The sequence below is a fragment of the Cricetulus griseus genome, chromosome 5 (genome assembly GCF_003668045.3).
Source record: "Cricetulus griseus strain 17A/GY chromosome 5, alternate assembly CriGri-PICRH-1.0, whole genome shotgun sequence".
Taxonomy (NCBI): Eukaryota; Metazoa; Chordata; class Mammalia; order Rodentia; family Cricetidae; genus Cricetulus; species Cricetulus griseus.
In genome coordinates, this window is record NC_048598.1 from 124,851,475 (window position 1) to 124,868,082 (window position 16,608).

Below are 16,608 nucleotides of genomic sequence, written 5' to 3' on the forward strand. Positions count from 1 at the left end.
AATACAGACCAAGTAGATAGGGAAAATACTGCTACATTTATAATTTACAAAAATCAACACAAAAATGGGTTAAAGACTTAAACCGTAAGACCAGAAACTCAAAGTTACTAGTATTAAACACAGGATGGGAGGAGCGGGGGATTACTTAGTCATAGTGATTTCTTTTGAAGGACTCATCCAAAAGCACAGGTTAAAAAACAAAAACAAACACTATCAAAAGGTTGGTACAGCAAAGAAAATAATTAACAGCTGGCCCCTTCTAATGGAGAGACAACATCTGCACATTAACACCACACATCAAGAAAGGTGAGCATTCGAAATGGGTACGCGCTTAACTAATTCTTCCCCAAGGAAAAACACAATTAAGGGGCTAGAGAGATGGTACAATGGGTAAAGTGCTTCATATGCAAGTACGAGGGACTGATTCAAACCCTCATCGTACACATAAAGGCCAGGTACTGCTGTGCACATCTGTATTCCAGCCTGGGTGGGTGGCTCAGTGACCAGCCAGTCTATCTGAAAAGATGAGCTTCAGGTTCAGTGAGAGACACTATTTCAAAAGAAATGGGGGAGGGAATAACAGAGAAAGACACCTCACATCAGCCCACACACATGTAAACATGCAGAGGCATCATACACACATATTTTTAAAGTTTAATAGATAAGATAAAATGGAACACATATGGCATCAAAGTATATTGTGCTAAGTGACATAAGCTGTTCATAAAAGACAAGCATCACATGTACTCACTGAGATGTAGCAATAAAGACAAACATTTAGGAAGAAGCAAAGAAGAGATGGCAGTTAGAGAGGGTAGAGGACAAGAGGAGGGGAATGAAGTCCAAGGACACAAAATCTCAGACAGGAAAACAGGAGAGGAATACTTGTTTGAGATATCCTAAATAGTACAGTGAATACAGTGAACAATAAAGTATTACACATTTCAAAATTGCTAAGTTAATAACTTTCAAATGTTTTCACTACAGACCCTTTAATTTTGTGATGGTGGATGATCCCAGGACCATTCAAACCAAAGGGGGAGAGAGAAATGTTATTTGAGAAATGTGCATATTATTTAGCTTGATCATTCCATTCTACATTCATAATAATGGTTACTTTGTGTCCCCAAAGTATATGAAACTATAAACTATAAATTTAATAATTTAAAGAAAGTAGTGTTTAAAAAATTCATTCTCAGGGAACTGTGCTACCAGAGAACTGAGAGAACATATGGCAGATAAGCTGCAAACGGCAGTACAGCTTCTCAGTGACACAACGGAACCAGCCAGAAAACAACTATGCAGTGAGGGGAGCAACAGAAGGAATGCTCTGTATGGACTTCAAAGGGGAGCCTGAGATCCAGGAGTTCAGGAAAGCTCTGGTGTTAACAGCCCTGAAATAAATCAAGTTAATCTGTTCAGGGTAAACTTACAGCCAAGGGAACTTGAGTTTGGCACTACTTGGTATTAGCCACAAGGAAAACTCAACCCACTCTGATGCTGACCATTCTACTGACCCATTGGCAGGCCTTTTCCAGAGAGCTCATAGTCAAAGAAAGCACAGAAAGTGTAGACTGGCAGAAGCAGAGAACAGCCACTCCCGCCTGCATAGCCATTTAAGCAGAAACAATACATTTAAAAAAAAAAAAATCTGCCTCTCCTTCTCTTTTAGTATTTGCTCATAGTACATAAGTTCACAATTTCACTACATGTGTATGTACATACATACATTGCTATATATACATGCTCATTATCCAGGGTTTTGTTGTCACCTTTTCTCTTCTTAATTCTTTTATCCATTCCATCTTTTATTCTCCCCCCTTTCTAAAATTACAACCTTTTTCTCCTTTCTCCTGCCTTCTCCCTTTTCACATTTTGATATTCAACTTTCTTTCGCTTTACATTTTCCATTTTCTGTTAATTGTTGCTTTCCTTTACATCTTTGAAGTTTTTAGTTTTTATTATGACCACACAATTCCTGCTGTTGTTAGAGCTGTAGATGCTATAGTTGGTTCTTGGTTTTTATTTTATTTCTGCACTGTGTTCACTGTTATTGGTTCCTAATCCTGCTACTTGTTTTATGGAGATGGGTCCAAGCACAACAGTGCATACATTATATAAATGTTCTGTTGCTGAACTATACCCATAGCTTAGTTCAGAAAAAGCAACAAGCTGCACTGCACACAACCTATGCTGGCTCAAAAGTCAGTGAATACTTTAACTCAAAAGAATAGCGGAGATAAAAACCTCCACCTAAGGCTGGGGAGATGGCTTAGTGTGTGAGAAAGAGTTCTTGCTGCACAAGCATAAAGACTTTAGATGTCAGACACCTACACAAAAGCTAGGTATGGCTGCATTTGCCTGTAACCTCAGTGATGGGGAGCATGGAGAGGGCCACTGGGTTCCCTGTGGCAGACAGACCAGACAAACAAAAAACAAGCAAGCAATAGGTTCAGTGAAAAACTCATCTCAAAGGAATAAAAGCAGGACATCCTCCAGCATCCATACATCTGTGCAATGAACACTAGCGCACACAAAAAACAATGTGTGGTAGTGACTAGGCTCAAAGCAGGCATAGCTGGAGCTGCCTGAAGATATTAATGTTTTTCATTGTACATATCCAGTTTTTGTTTATACAAACAATGATTAAATTGTAATATTTTCCTGCCATCATTCCTCAGTGTAAGTATCAAATTAGAATATCCCTGGATTGTATTGTTAGTATATTTGATTTTAAAAACTGCTGTTGGGGCTGGAGAGATAGATGATGGCTGTGTGGTTACAAGTACTGGCTGCTCTGCAGAGGATCTAGGCTCTATGTCCAGTGCACACCTGCAGCTCAACTCTAGTGACGGGGGAACAGATGCTTTCTTTTGACTTCCACAGGACTGCATACATGTAGTGTCCAGAGACACAGGCATGTCAAACACCCACACAAACAAAATAAAAATAAAGGTTAAAATACAAACAAAATACAACTTGCTGCTTGAATTGCTAACTTAAGCTTCAAAAGACATTGAGTGATGGCTCAGTTGTTAGAGTACATACTGCTCTTGCAGAGGACTAAGCTCAGTTCCCAGCGCCCACATCAGGTAGCTTACAACCACCTCTAACTCCAGATCCAATGGACCTGATGTCCTCTCCAGCATTTACAGGCACCAGCACATATCATATACAAAATAATAAATAATAAAAGAATCATATGACTAATTTTGGTTTGAGAATAGGATATAATTTCCAGCTTGTAAAAATGGTTCTAAATATACTTCTACCACTTTGTACTCTGAGTTTATGTAAAAGTGGCATTTCTGGTATTAATGATTATAAAGTCAAAATACTGCATGCACGTGGTATACATCACATACATGCCAGTAAAACATTCACATACATAACATTTTTAAATCTCAAAGGAGCTAAAAATATAAAGTCAAAATATTGGTTAATTCTGAAAACTGCTAAACATGTTCTACATCCTACAGTATAAATATATTCAGCTAAGATTTCATTCTTGGGGTTTTTTAGTCAGCAAGTTTCAGGACAGATTATTTAAGAATGCTTGCTGTTTCTGCTGAGGACAGGAGTTGGATTCCCAGCACTCAAGTTTGGTGGCATGCAAATGGTGTAATGTAAACTCCAGGGTATCTGATACTTCTGGCTTCCACAGGCATGTGTACCCACTGGTACATACCAAGATACTGATGGATACACACACACACACACACACACACACACACACACACACACACACACACACACAATGAAATCCTTTTAAAAAGATTTAATTCCTTACATTAAAAATGAGTATTCCATCTCTTTTATCTTTAATAATTGGTAAAATTATATGTATATTCAAGAATCATTTTTTAAATAAACATGATTTTTTACCAGTAAAGATTTAATTTGTATGCCTATTTTATATACTTACATGCTGAGGAATGGCAGTAGGATAATACTAAGGTCTTTGTTTTCTACTATTAAACTATTCTGTTCAAGGGTAAAACCTTTTGTATGTACAGTAAGAACTCTAGAATATATAACAAACAATAGTCTCAAGTTTGAGCTAAGGTGCTTTAGGTATTCATTAATGTTGTGAGGTACGTTGGCACACAATATTGTATATTTATATCACAGGCTGCAGTGAAGACACACAATGCAATATAGGCCAGCCCTGCTAGGAACACCTTGAGTTTAACATTGGCTTGTAAATTAATTTTTGATCACTGCACATTCCGAAACCATCTACTGATGCCAAATTTTTCATGAACCTTCACATTCATAACTTCAAATGGGGTTGCAACACACAGTATTAAGAAGCTGGTCAATAAACTATTTGAAGTTTTAGCCAGAGCAATAAGGTGAGAGTAAGAGAAAAGGGACTACCCCTATTTGAAAAAAGTATGGCCCTATATTCAGAAGATACTACACATTCTGCCAAAAGACCTTAAGACCTATATATACAAGGAGCAGGACATAAAAATCAACATACAAAAATCAAGTTTTCTTACACATATATAAGGACTTTGCCAAGAGAGAAATCAGGAAAAGAAACTCATTCACACTAGTATTAGCAGTAAATTACTTAGAAATAACTCAAGGACTTAAAAGACATCCTATGTTCATGGACTGGCAGAATTAATATTGTTTAAATGGTCATCTGCACCCATAATAAATATATAAAATGTAATTTAAAACAAAAATTATTTTATACAATTAATATATAAGTTTAAAAATTATTCCGAAATATCACCTCAGCTCTTCCAAAGCAATTTTGGATGCTAGTTTTTAAAATTTTGTATAGATGTTTTGTCTCCATGTGTACCTGTGCATTACCTGCACACAGTATACATGGAAATCAGAAGAGCGCATTAGATCCCCTGGAAATGGAGTTACAGGCAGTTGCTAACTGCCATGCCAGTGTTGGGAATCAAACCCAGGTCTTCTGAAAGAGCAGCCAGTGCTCCCAACTGCTGACCATCTCTTCAGCCCCTGGATGCCAGTTCTTAATCAGTGGTTATTTACTCTGAGTCCCAAAACCTACTATTGTAGGGAAATTTAAAGATATCTAGATTGTCACATTTTTGAGTGTAAGAGAGCTACTAGTTGGGTATGGTTTGTGCATGCCTTTATTTCCAGTGTTCAGAGACAGAGGCAGATGGGTCTCTGTGGGTTCCAGGCCAGTCAGGGCAACAAACAAACAAGCACAAAGTTTAAGGCTTTTGGAGATAACTCAGATAACTCAGACCTCACACTCAGCGAAAGAATTAGTTAGGAGCCAAACAGTATCAAAAGTATCAAATGGTTGGTTGCCCCATTATCACTTCAACTCCTACATAATAAAAGAGTAAATGTGTCCAAAAAGGTTTTTAAAAAACTACTAGAGCCCGGCAATGGTGGTGCACGCCTTTAATCCCTGCACTCGGGAGGCAGAGGCAGGCGGATTTCTGTGAGTTCAAGGCCAGCCTGGTTTCCAGAGCAAGTGCCAGGATAGGCTCCAAAGCTACACAGAGAAACCCTGTCTCAAAACACCAAAAAACAAACAAACAAACAAACAAACAAAAACATACAAGAAGGAAAGGTATTTTATGCAATTTTCAAGTTGGCTAAAAATTGATTTTTATGCACTTAGTTTAAAATGAATCATAAAATGTTCTTTCTGTATATGGCTACCAATAAAAAATATATAAACAGTCTAGAACACAGCCGTATAAAGACAAGATAAAAGCAGTTATTACTGAATACTAAGTTAAACTGTTTAAATTTTCTTTTGTAAGCACCAAGAGACTACTGATACCCAAGCAAGGAATAAAATGACTTTTTAGGAAGCTACAGCTATTCTGTAACTATAGTAGAGTGCAGGCAAATAAAAGTAGAGTAGCCAATAAAAATATTTAATACTTCACACAGGGGAGAGTAAAGGAGCAGAGGAACAAAAAAGGGTAATTTAAAAGAATGGCTATTTCAAAGGATATTTGATAGGATTTTGAGATGGGGATTCAAATATAATTCTAAAATACTTAAGTATACTAATTGGACCTGGGAGTTATACAGAACTTTAAAATATGGCCATTCCCCTTCCCCTATCCATGAGGAAGGGTGGGGGTGGCTTAAATATTGGAAAGAAGATGACAAATTCTACTTTTAAAGTATTGCTCATATTCTTCTACTTCCTGTACCAGTCTGAGAATAAATTTTAAAAAACAAATTCAAAGAGTTAATTTCTAATGCCTACATCAACAACTTCATAACAAACAGGACTTATTATATGATACAGCCTTTACAGATCTGCACTGCTTTTCCCACAAAGTATTTCTTAGTATCAGGCTAGCTGAGGCTGGTATTCTGGTTGGCAAAGACCAGTCAAGATTTTTCATGAATAGGCTAATGCTTAAGGATCAGAAATGTTCTATGATGAAGGACTCACTGCTGCAAGATATGGAATTTACTACTGATCTTCAAGAGCACTGGAGGAGGCCCCTCCTTCAAGGTCACTGTCACTATGACTGCCAAGATGCTAAAAAAATGTTATTAAATGGCCTCCCACCTGCACACTTCCCAGCACTGACCATATTTGTCCAGTTACCTCAGTTTTCTGACAGTGCTCCTGCCCTCTCCCCCCATTTTTATTTGGAGAGACTTTACTCCACAATTCTTATTGCTGCTCAAACCACAGAGACTGAAGGCCAGGACTGGATAGATAGCTTCCTCTACCCATCCTCTCCCTCCTATGTGCACACTAAAATTAAAAACAAACAAGGAAACAAAAAAACCAAAATAGTAGTTTTAGCACACTATTAATTGTCAGATAAAGCACTTGTAATGTAAGCATTCACATCTTACATCTAGATTGTTTACAGTTTTCATTACTATTTGTGTATGTGTGGGGGCAGTGCATGCCACACCCAGTGGAGGTCACAAAAAACCCTTACATGGGTTTCAGGAAAGCATTAAGACTGCCAGGTTTGTGCAGCAAGTGACTGTACCCCTGAGCTTCCTGGCTGGCAAGTACATTTCTTAGTCTTACCTCAAAATTCCCTAAAAAGTAGGCAAATCAGATACCCACCCCCTTTCCCAAATATACAGGCACTGAATAGTCAAATCACATAGCTAGAAATAACAATACAGAAACTAAAATCCAAATAGGCGAACATTCCAGTGGATCCACAGTGCTGTTTCTGAAGAATAGTACCTACCCTGCAGACTCCATGCTTCCTTGAAAAGTCACACACTTACTTTGCAAGTCTTTAAAAACTGGTCAGAGAAAATTAACATGTTCCCTCAACTGACTGCTTCATACTTTGTTAATGGATCACAATTTTATTTTACCATCTAATTGCATTAACATTTATTGCTCAAGTTCCTAAAAACTAGACTTCGGTGCAGGGGCAGTCCTGTGGGGAAATGTTAGAAATGTGATTCCTCCTCTGCCACACATGAAGAATGAAACTAAGCTACCAATATTCCAGTTTCCAATTCATCTGACATTAAAAAAATTACTCTATCCTATCATCTTCCAATTTGAACATGTGGTGCCAAGGTGAGCCACTTGTCTTAACCAAATTGTTCAATAATAAAATATTAATGCGCTGCTCTACAAATATGCTAAAAATCTAACAAACCAGCCTCTGTTCAACTAGCTATCCTCCTGTTTTAAAATTTAAGCAGCTTGCAAATCATATCTGTAATATTCCTAAATATAACTAGTTACATCAATTTTAAGTCTGTGACATTTCACACACATCCCAGCTCCTCTCTTCCCATGCCACTCCATTGTCTCCTGCATGGGTTTTTCTGAGCTCCCTAATTCAACTTCAGTCTTGCTTTTTGTGGATCATTTCTCACAGTGATGCCAGATTAACTTTCCTGAAAGAATCCCTATTACCATGACAGTGCTCCTTTAGAAGTTTTTGTTGCCTCTTTCCTTTTTAAAACTACTGTGTACTGAGGGTTAACTATGCAACATTCAAGGACTGGGCTCAGTACGTGCGTGGCATGCATAATCTAATTTAAACCTCACAGCAGTCTCCTTATTGAATGCTGTGCCTTACTTTAGCAAGGTACAAAATTGTCTGTGCCTGAAGTCTGATTCCAGGACACTTTACCAATCATCCTGCGGGATGATTGAAATTTGAAATTCCTTAGCCTGACACTTCCATAACTTCTCTTGACTTATACTTTCCCCACTTTATGTCTCCTTCCCCTAAGCTCCCAAATCAAACTAATATTTCCCATGTAAACCTTATAACTTCCCACCTCCACATTACCAACATACTGTTTCTCACACCCACAGAAACAATTACTGTCTAATTTTTCAATCTGTGAAGTTTTCCTCTCCACTGAGTGTCTTATGAAATTTCCCTAAATTCACCAGTTCTCTATGCCTTTGAGGCACCATGCACTTTCTACCTTGAAATCAGAATATTTACTGTCACATTAAACCAAGCAGATTTCCAGCTTTGTCATGGGAATTAATGCCTAATTTGTATCTGATGAATTCATACTGTGTGCAATACAATAGTCCTCCTTAGGTACATTATGGAGCTCCAGTCTGCTTTCCTGTTTCAGTGAACAAGAGTAAAATGTAGTGAAAACCAGAGGAAGGAAAGACTATTCACAAAACTTTTAGAATTTTATGTTGTGCTATATAATTGTTTTACCATTATTAATTTCTTACTGTCCCTAATTTATGAACTAAACTTCACTATAAGCATGTTTTACATATTAAAAAAAAACTCAGCATTTACAGGGTGTGGTACTATACTCAACTTCTTCAGACATCACTGGAGATGCTAGTATATGTTTCATAAGGATAAGGGAGACTATACATACTGTGCTACATATCAATAAAAATCTTCTCAATGCGTATCTTTGGCTTGAAATAACTACTTTTATTTGGGAGGGAGACATGAACGTCCTCATTCATAATTTTACAAACATAAGTAAATCAACATGGACTGCCAGCAAATGGCAAGATGGCCCTTAAACCTAAATAAAATTCATTTTAAAGACAGACTACCATTTATCAAAGTCATGCCTATGGAGTTAAGTTATGACCATTCTTCTTCCACTGAGTATATATTTTCCTTTAAAGTAATGAAGAGTGATACTGAATATATATTTTCCTTTAAAGTAATGAAGAGTGATGCTTATTCCACTCAGTATCGCAGGAGTGGAATAAGGAGAAATGGTTATTTTTCTAATACCTCTCCTGAGGACATTGTTTCCAAGACTAGAACTATATATTCTGGTAGAACAAAGACAGAAATATCAGGTTTAAGAGCCTTAGGTAACAGAGCCTTAATGTGTAAAAGTATCAACAAAATTTCTAAAGTGATAGGAATTAGAATAACATCTAACAGATGGTTAAGTATTCATAAGAGTAACTCTATTCCCCACACCCCTTATTAAAAGACAGTTCATTGTTTTTATTTGCATTCAGATTGGGCTATAGTAAAAAATACTACAGCAAATAGAATCAGTGTGCATAGAATTAAAGGGTAGCTAAGGGTCAATAGTAGCATGTGTAACTAACATACACAGGCCTCAGTTCCCAGCAAAGAGTGCTATACACAAATAGGATACCATTTATGACAATGATAAAACTTAAAAGCAATCAAATCATATTTTTAATAAAGGGAAAAACAAAATAGTATGAACTTTGTTGTTGTTCCAAACAGGCTCTCTGTAACTCTGGCAGTCCTAGAACTTGCTATGTAGACCAGAGAACCACCTGCCTCTGCCTCCTGAGTGCTGAGATTAAAGGTGTGTACTACCACATTTAGCCACGAACTATTTGTTATTAGAGTTAACAATATCAAGGCAGCTGTCTGAAACCATGCAAATTTATGCATCCATGCCTACTCCTGTACTTATTCTTGTCAAATCTTATCAATACTGTGCTAGAACAGCTCAAGACCCAGAAGGACCTATTAGTGGTTGATTTAATGATCAAGTATTTCCTCCTTTTTATATTAGGAATTATGAACTATCTAAAATAATGGTTTCATTATGAAATTTTCATACATGTATACAGTATATTTCTACCACCCCCATTATAATCAAATCTTAAAAAAAGATTTAGTTTTATGAGTCTTCTGCCTGCATTACATGCTTGTACTGAGTGTGTACTTAGTACCCATGGAGTCAGGAAGGGAGCATCAGATACCTTGGAGTTACACATGAGGCTTGCTGAGGCTTGAACCTGAGTCCTCTAGGAAAAGCAGCTAGTTCTCTTAACCTCTGAGCCAGCTCTTCAGCCCTTACGGTCAAGTTTTAAAGTATTTTTAGAAGGTTTACTCATGCTTATTTTGGGGTATTTTTTTCTCCTGCCCAGATCTACTCATCACTCTCTTCCATTTGTTCCAGGTTCTCGAAGACTGACTTCATTATCATATGTTTTCTTGTCCTCCAATCCTCCACGGTGTTGCCAGTAAGTATTACCCACTAGAAACAAGCAAAGAATGGTTTGGTTCTTTATTTCTCCAGCTTCCTCCTGTGGTCATGCAAGGGTTGCATTCCATTTAGGCCACGGTTACCAAGTGGCCCCACTAGTACTACTATAGCTGTAGGTAAATCCTAGTAACTTGTTCCTTTGTTCAACAGGCTTTCAGCTGTTGCTATGCTTAGGATGTTTCACCATTCCTTCTTTGTGAACTTTCATTAAATTTTCTTCTATTCCTGGACTTGATTTTGCAATCCATTGCATGGATTCTAATAGAACTATCATCTGTAAGTACACAGCAATCAGAGCCACTGCTAACTCTTCATCCTCACCCTGGGGAATTTTCCTCACAGCTTGAGTTGGCTATACCACTGAACTACATTTCCAGTTTCCAGTGACTTTCGGCTTTTCGTTGTTCCTTTCATGGGAAAATTTACAGAAAGATCCCCTTTTTTTTCCCCAACCATGTAAGTAAAAAAGTGATGTAAGTAGAGAAGAGGCACTAGAGATGGGAGAAGGTAGTAGGGGAGGCAGATGAACAAGAATGCAAAGGAAATATGGAGTGTTTGCATGAAAATGTCATTATGAAACCCATTACTTGTCTGCTAACTTTCAAAATAAATTAGGAGAGGCCCGAAGGGTGGTGTTGCCATTAAGAGTGCTTCTTGCTCTTACCTGAGATCCAAGTTTAGTTACCAGGACACACATCAGGCAATTCCTGTAACTACAACTCTAGGGGTTACAATGCCCTCTTCTGGCCTCCATGGCATACATTCATACAAACAGCATACACGTAAATAAAAACAAAAATCATTTAAATTAATTTAATTTGCTTTTTAAAAGGTGATATAAATTTGTAAAAAGTTTTACTTTCCCAAAGGTTATCTGTATTTTTGGTATAACTGCCAATAATGTTCAGTGTTGGGACCTACATATTGAAATAGACTATGTATTATTGATGCTACTTAATATTTTTGAAGGGAAATTTCTACCAAAAAGTAAAATAACTTATTTATTAATTTATAAACCATTCCTATATAATGTATTTCCATAAGGATAGCCACTATACCATTGTAACTTTAATCCTATACCATTGTAACTTTAAGAGATAACACTTCACCAATAGGAAACTAAATAAATAAATTATAAAAAATAATCTAATAGGAAATTGAACAAATAAATTATAGAGAAATCTATATAATGGGATACCACAAACTTTAAGTTATAATGCTATAGCTACTTGCCACAGGTAAATACATTTCAACTTGAAATGTGACCAGAATAACTGAAGAACAAAATTTTAAATTTAATTTTAATTAATTTAATAACTGATATTATAAAACTTCTAAATATTCTGGAGCAATTCAGGCATGTTATTCTACATTTCTTTTCCTTAAAAAAATTTTTTAATTGTAAACAGACACATGTGCTCTGGTGCCCAGGCAAAGCATATTCTGAATGCTTCCAGGCATCCAGAGGGGAAGCCTGGCAGTTGAGGTGCAGGTTATCCATACATTGCGTTAATGAGGCTGAAACTCCCCAGTTAAAGAACTAGGAGTGACAGGTATGGAGCAAGCCAGCTATGGACATTTGATGTTGCCTAGGCTGATGCTTATATGGCTTGAGGCAGAGCAGTTCTGAGTTCAGATAAGCCAGTACTGGCAGCTGGCTAACCTGCTTGGATGTGGGGTGACAAGTTTCCGCAGCAGTGGAGGCCCAGGCACCTTGTCTATTCTTTTCCAGGAGCTTCACATCCATGGTGCTATAGGCTCTAGGGCCCAGAGTTTGGCCCAGGCTCTCTCAGTTCAAACCTCCAGTCCTCTGGATCCCAGGAAGCGAAACTCTTCCACCCTGCCTCAGTGCTCTTCACTCAAGGCTAGGTCATGGAGGGCGCGGCATAGGTCTGGAAACGTGTATGGGCTCACTGGTGTGTGAGCAGTCTCAGAGACATGGTATCCACAGCATCCTCCAGTCCTGGCTGCTAGGTGATCTCCACCATATAGTCATTAGCCAGTTGAAAGGAGGCCAACATGGAGCAGCACACCTTAAAGCAGGCTGCCCAGCTACAAGCTCTGCAAAGGGGCACCACTCATTGAGCTGGTGCAACCTTGAAACCAGCTGGTAGCCACCGGTGTGTGTATCAAAGGGCACATGCTACTCCTGCTCCTGGAGCAGGGGCTGGATAGTATCTTTCCAGTCCCTGATGCATTGGCTCAGCTATGTCTCCTGGACAAACTTCTGGGAAGTGGCAATGAAGAGTTACACATTTTTCGGACCAGCTCCTCTTATCTCAGGGACTCTGGCATAGCCTCTGCATCTAGGTCAGCAGCTTTCCCAGGCACCACCCCCTCAGGCTCTGCATAATCTTCGGGCTCCAGAAAGTCATCTGCTACCCCTAGGTCTTCTAGGGAATCTTCCAAGCGTTCCTCCTCTACAGGCCACAGATCTTCCTTGGCCCTGGGCATCCATCTCTCAGTCATCTTACATCTCTGAAACTTCTCTAGCTGTTCCTTTACATGTTTCCAGTACAGCACTTCCATGTCTGCAAAGGTCAGGCCCTTCTGCTGAGGCCTCCTGCTGTCAGCATGGTCAGCATAGGCAGCCAGGTACCACTGGTGGAAATCCTGCAGCTTGGCAGCACCCTTCCTCTTGTGCTTCTGTCCTGGAGGCTCTTCCACACGGGGTGGCACAGAATTGGGTTTCCCTTTCTGGAAGAGCTTAGAGTCCAAGGAGTCAAAAAGGTCCAGGCTCTGCCAGGGGTCTGGGATTTCCTGTAGCTGAGAGGCAGGCTCCAGGGCCCCTTGGTGCTCCTGCAGCATGTATCTCCTTGGCAAGGTGGGGTACTCTGCTGTGAGGTCCTGCGCTCTACAGGCTCTAGAGCCACCTCTGGGAGCTCTGCTACATCTTCTGCATCCTCATCTCCATTGCTAAGCACTGGGCCTTCTGGCTCTTAGGGGTTACTAATACAGGAACAGGACTCCTATTCCTAGAGGCTTCCATTGGCTGCTCCTCAGCACCCTCAGTATCTTTCTGGCTCCTTGGCATGGGGCACACACCTGCAGGCTCCACAGGACACATTCCCACTGGATCCAACATAAAGTAACCTCTGGGGTTGGGGGTACATGTGTTCATCCTAAAATCCTTCAGACTGGCCAAGACCTCACCCTGACAACTACACAAGGGGCTGTTGTTCTTTTCCACTTCATCAGGGGCCACCAGGGCCATGGGCAGAAGGGTTATGATAAGCAGCTCACTGGATGCCTGGTCATTTTTTAGATCCACATTAGCCTGGGAGTCAGGGAAGTCATCCATTGACAGGAGCTCATCCTCTGTTTCATAGGGAGTTCCTGAGTTGACAGCCCTGTTGCTCCCATCTTCCTATACTAAAGAGAGCTGCTTGGCTTGCCTCTTGCCAGAAATAAAATCGAGAGCCTGATAGACCAGCGAGTAGAGGTACTCCACCTTTTTGCTGTACACACAAGCTGAGCCCTGGATCAACAGTGCTGCCTCAATGAAGTCCATAGTGGTTTTACCTTCAACAAAGAAATACAGATCTGGTCCAGCTCCTCCCAGTTCTTAGTGAGACCCCAGATGGGCTGCAAGAGATGAGTGAAGCGCACCTCCACATTTTCCATGTCCAGAAAGGGACTAGAGGCTGTACACTGGCTCCAGATAGGGCCAGCAGACTCAACCTGCCACTGGTTCTGGTGCCATTTTGGGTCGTTATTCTACATTTTAAACTATGAATTTAATAAAATTTAAAGGCAAGTCAACCACAGTCATGCCTCAGATAATGAGCCTGATAGGTTCTAAGAAGGGAATCAGTAAGCAGATTATTGCAATGTACATCAGCGAGCAGGTACACAAACTTAGTTTAAGCCAATTCAATGCTGACATTTGATCCAATCAAAGCATAGGGTAAAGATATGATGTCTAAGGCTGATGCTGCTTTAAAAAAAAAAAAACAAAAACAAAAACAAAAAAGACGTTTTACTGTAAATGTTTTTGTAAAAGAATGCATACTAAAATATTAAAGCACAATATAGTTTATCAAATACATAAACCAGTAGCAGTCATTTACTCCTGTATGTGACTGACTACATTGCTGAATGCTTTTATATGGCTAGTACTGTAGCAGGTTTGTTTACAGTAGCATCACCACACACACATAGGAAGTTCTGCTGTGTTATAGTATCACTAGATGACACCAATTTTTCAACTCCATTATAACCTTATGGGACCATTACCTAATATATGGTCCTCTGATAAGCAAAAATTGTTATGTAGTGCATGAGAGCTACTAATGAAATATTAGTAATCTAATTAAGATGTACTATCAGTATAAAATACACACTGGATTTTAAAGATCATTATTTAAAAAATTAAAGTGTCTTTATTATTTTATATTTAATAGATACTGAAGTGGTTATAATTTTGATATAATATGTAAGACATACTATTAATTTTCTTTCTGCCTCCCTACCTAGGCTGACTACTCCTGAGCTATACCTCCAGATATTTACTTTTTGTTTAATTTGGGTATTTTAGCATAAAGATCTATATGAGGCGATAAGATGCAAAGATGTGTGAAAAACTAAGTTTCAAAATAGCATTTGTGAACCATTCACTTTTGCAAATACACAGAAACAGTTTATGAAGTTATTACCAAAACTGGGAAACATACACAACTTTTTTTGTTGTTACTTTGGGGGGTTTTGTTTTTGTTTTTTGAAACAGGGTTTCTCTGTATTGCTTTAAAGATTGTCCTGGAACTTGCTCTGTAGACCAGGCTGGCTTCAACTTACAGAGATCCTCCTGCCTCTGCCTTCCCAGTGCTGGGATTAAAGGCATGTGCCACCAATGCCCAGCACACAACTTTTTAAAAAGATTCATTTTTATGTGAATGAATGTTTTGCCTGAATGTATGTATAAGTGTGCCTGGTGCCCTAAAAGGATAATGAATGCCTTCAAACCAGATTTAAGACAGCTGTAAGTCACTGGGGTCTAGGAACTGAATCTCTTTTGCCTTTGTAATTTCAAAGCTAGTATTACTTTTTAAAAACCAAGCATAGAAGTTTTAAATTTCAAGGGGACCACCAACACTTTAAAATGTATCAGGCTGTGGATGTGGCTTACAGACAGAGCAATTTCCTACTATGTGTGAGACTTTGGGTTTGATTCCTGGAACTAGAAAAATAATAAAAATAGTCAGATCCATAACTTCTGACTGCATTCTATTATCATATTAGTAACTTATAGTAACAACGAACAGAGAAACAGTTCAACAGGTATAAGCACTTTCCATGCAAGCCTGATCAACTGCATTTGATTCCTGAACCTACGGTGTAAGGAGAGAACTTTGACCTCCACATGCATGCCACAGTACACATCCACCTGTACACAACACACACACACACACACACACACACACACACACACACACACACACACGCACGCACACACACCATATATACACATACAATAATAATGAATTTTTTAAAGTACAATGACAACTATTCAGAGAATTCTAGTTATTAAATTCATATGGCTATTGCTTCGCTCTGAATGCATTCACTATAGATTCTCTCCATTCCCTCCAATCATTTTCCTTAACACATGCTTACATAAAGTTTTAGGTCTCTAAAACTGCATTACAAGATATTTCAACTTCTAACACTGAGTGACTTACAGCCTCCTAGAGGAAAAAAATTTCAAAGGTCAACAAATTAGTAGATGATTACTTCTATCTAGGTGGCTGGCTGCTATACAAATTAAAAATAGTGGGAGAAGAGGGTATTGCTTTGTCAATGAAGAAATACCAAATAGCCATTTTAGAATTACAAGGCCAGGATTAACCAAAATGAAAATGAATAAAGACACAGCCAGACTAATCTGTAAGGTTAGACTGAAGAAATAGTAACAGTATTTTCAAGACAATAAGTGAGGATGTGTCACCAGAACAGGAAAAGAATCTTGGCAAGGAAGATGGAGAACACATAAGTCACTAAGCTAGAATACAATGAACTTTTGGTACCACAGTACTGCCAAGAGTACAAATAATACTGAGTCTGCATAGTCTTAGAGGAGACAGCATGGGTCTAGTCTATGAAACATTCTTAGCAGGTCAATACAGAAGATCACTACACTGTTAATCCTATAGTTAAAGGGGG

At 38.7% G+C, this 16,608-nt stretch overlaps 1 protein-coding gene and 1 pseudogene across 10 annotated transcripts in view; both read right to left on the reverse strand.

The window, feature by feature from the left end:
• Positions 1–16,608, reverse strand: part of Mpp5 (membrane palmitoylated protein 5) — an 81,723-nt gene that overhangs the window by 48,679 nt on the left and 16,436 nt on the right. For 2 of the 10 annotated variants that reach the window (XM_035444980.1, XM_027418347.2), the window contains exon 1: positions 10,163–10,181. The exons of the other annotated variants lie outside the window; for them this stretch is intronic. The gene's annotated coding sequence lies outside the window, so the exon portion shown is untranslated. Of the gene's footprint in view, positions 1–10,162; positions 10,182–16,608 lie in introns of those variants that run through there. 10 annotated transcript variants of the gene reach the window in all.
• Positions 10,468–15,196, reverse strand: LOC100756414 (annotated as a pseudogene).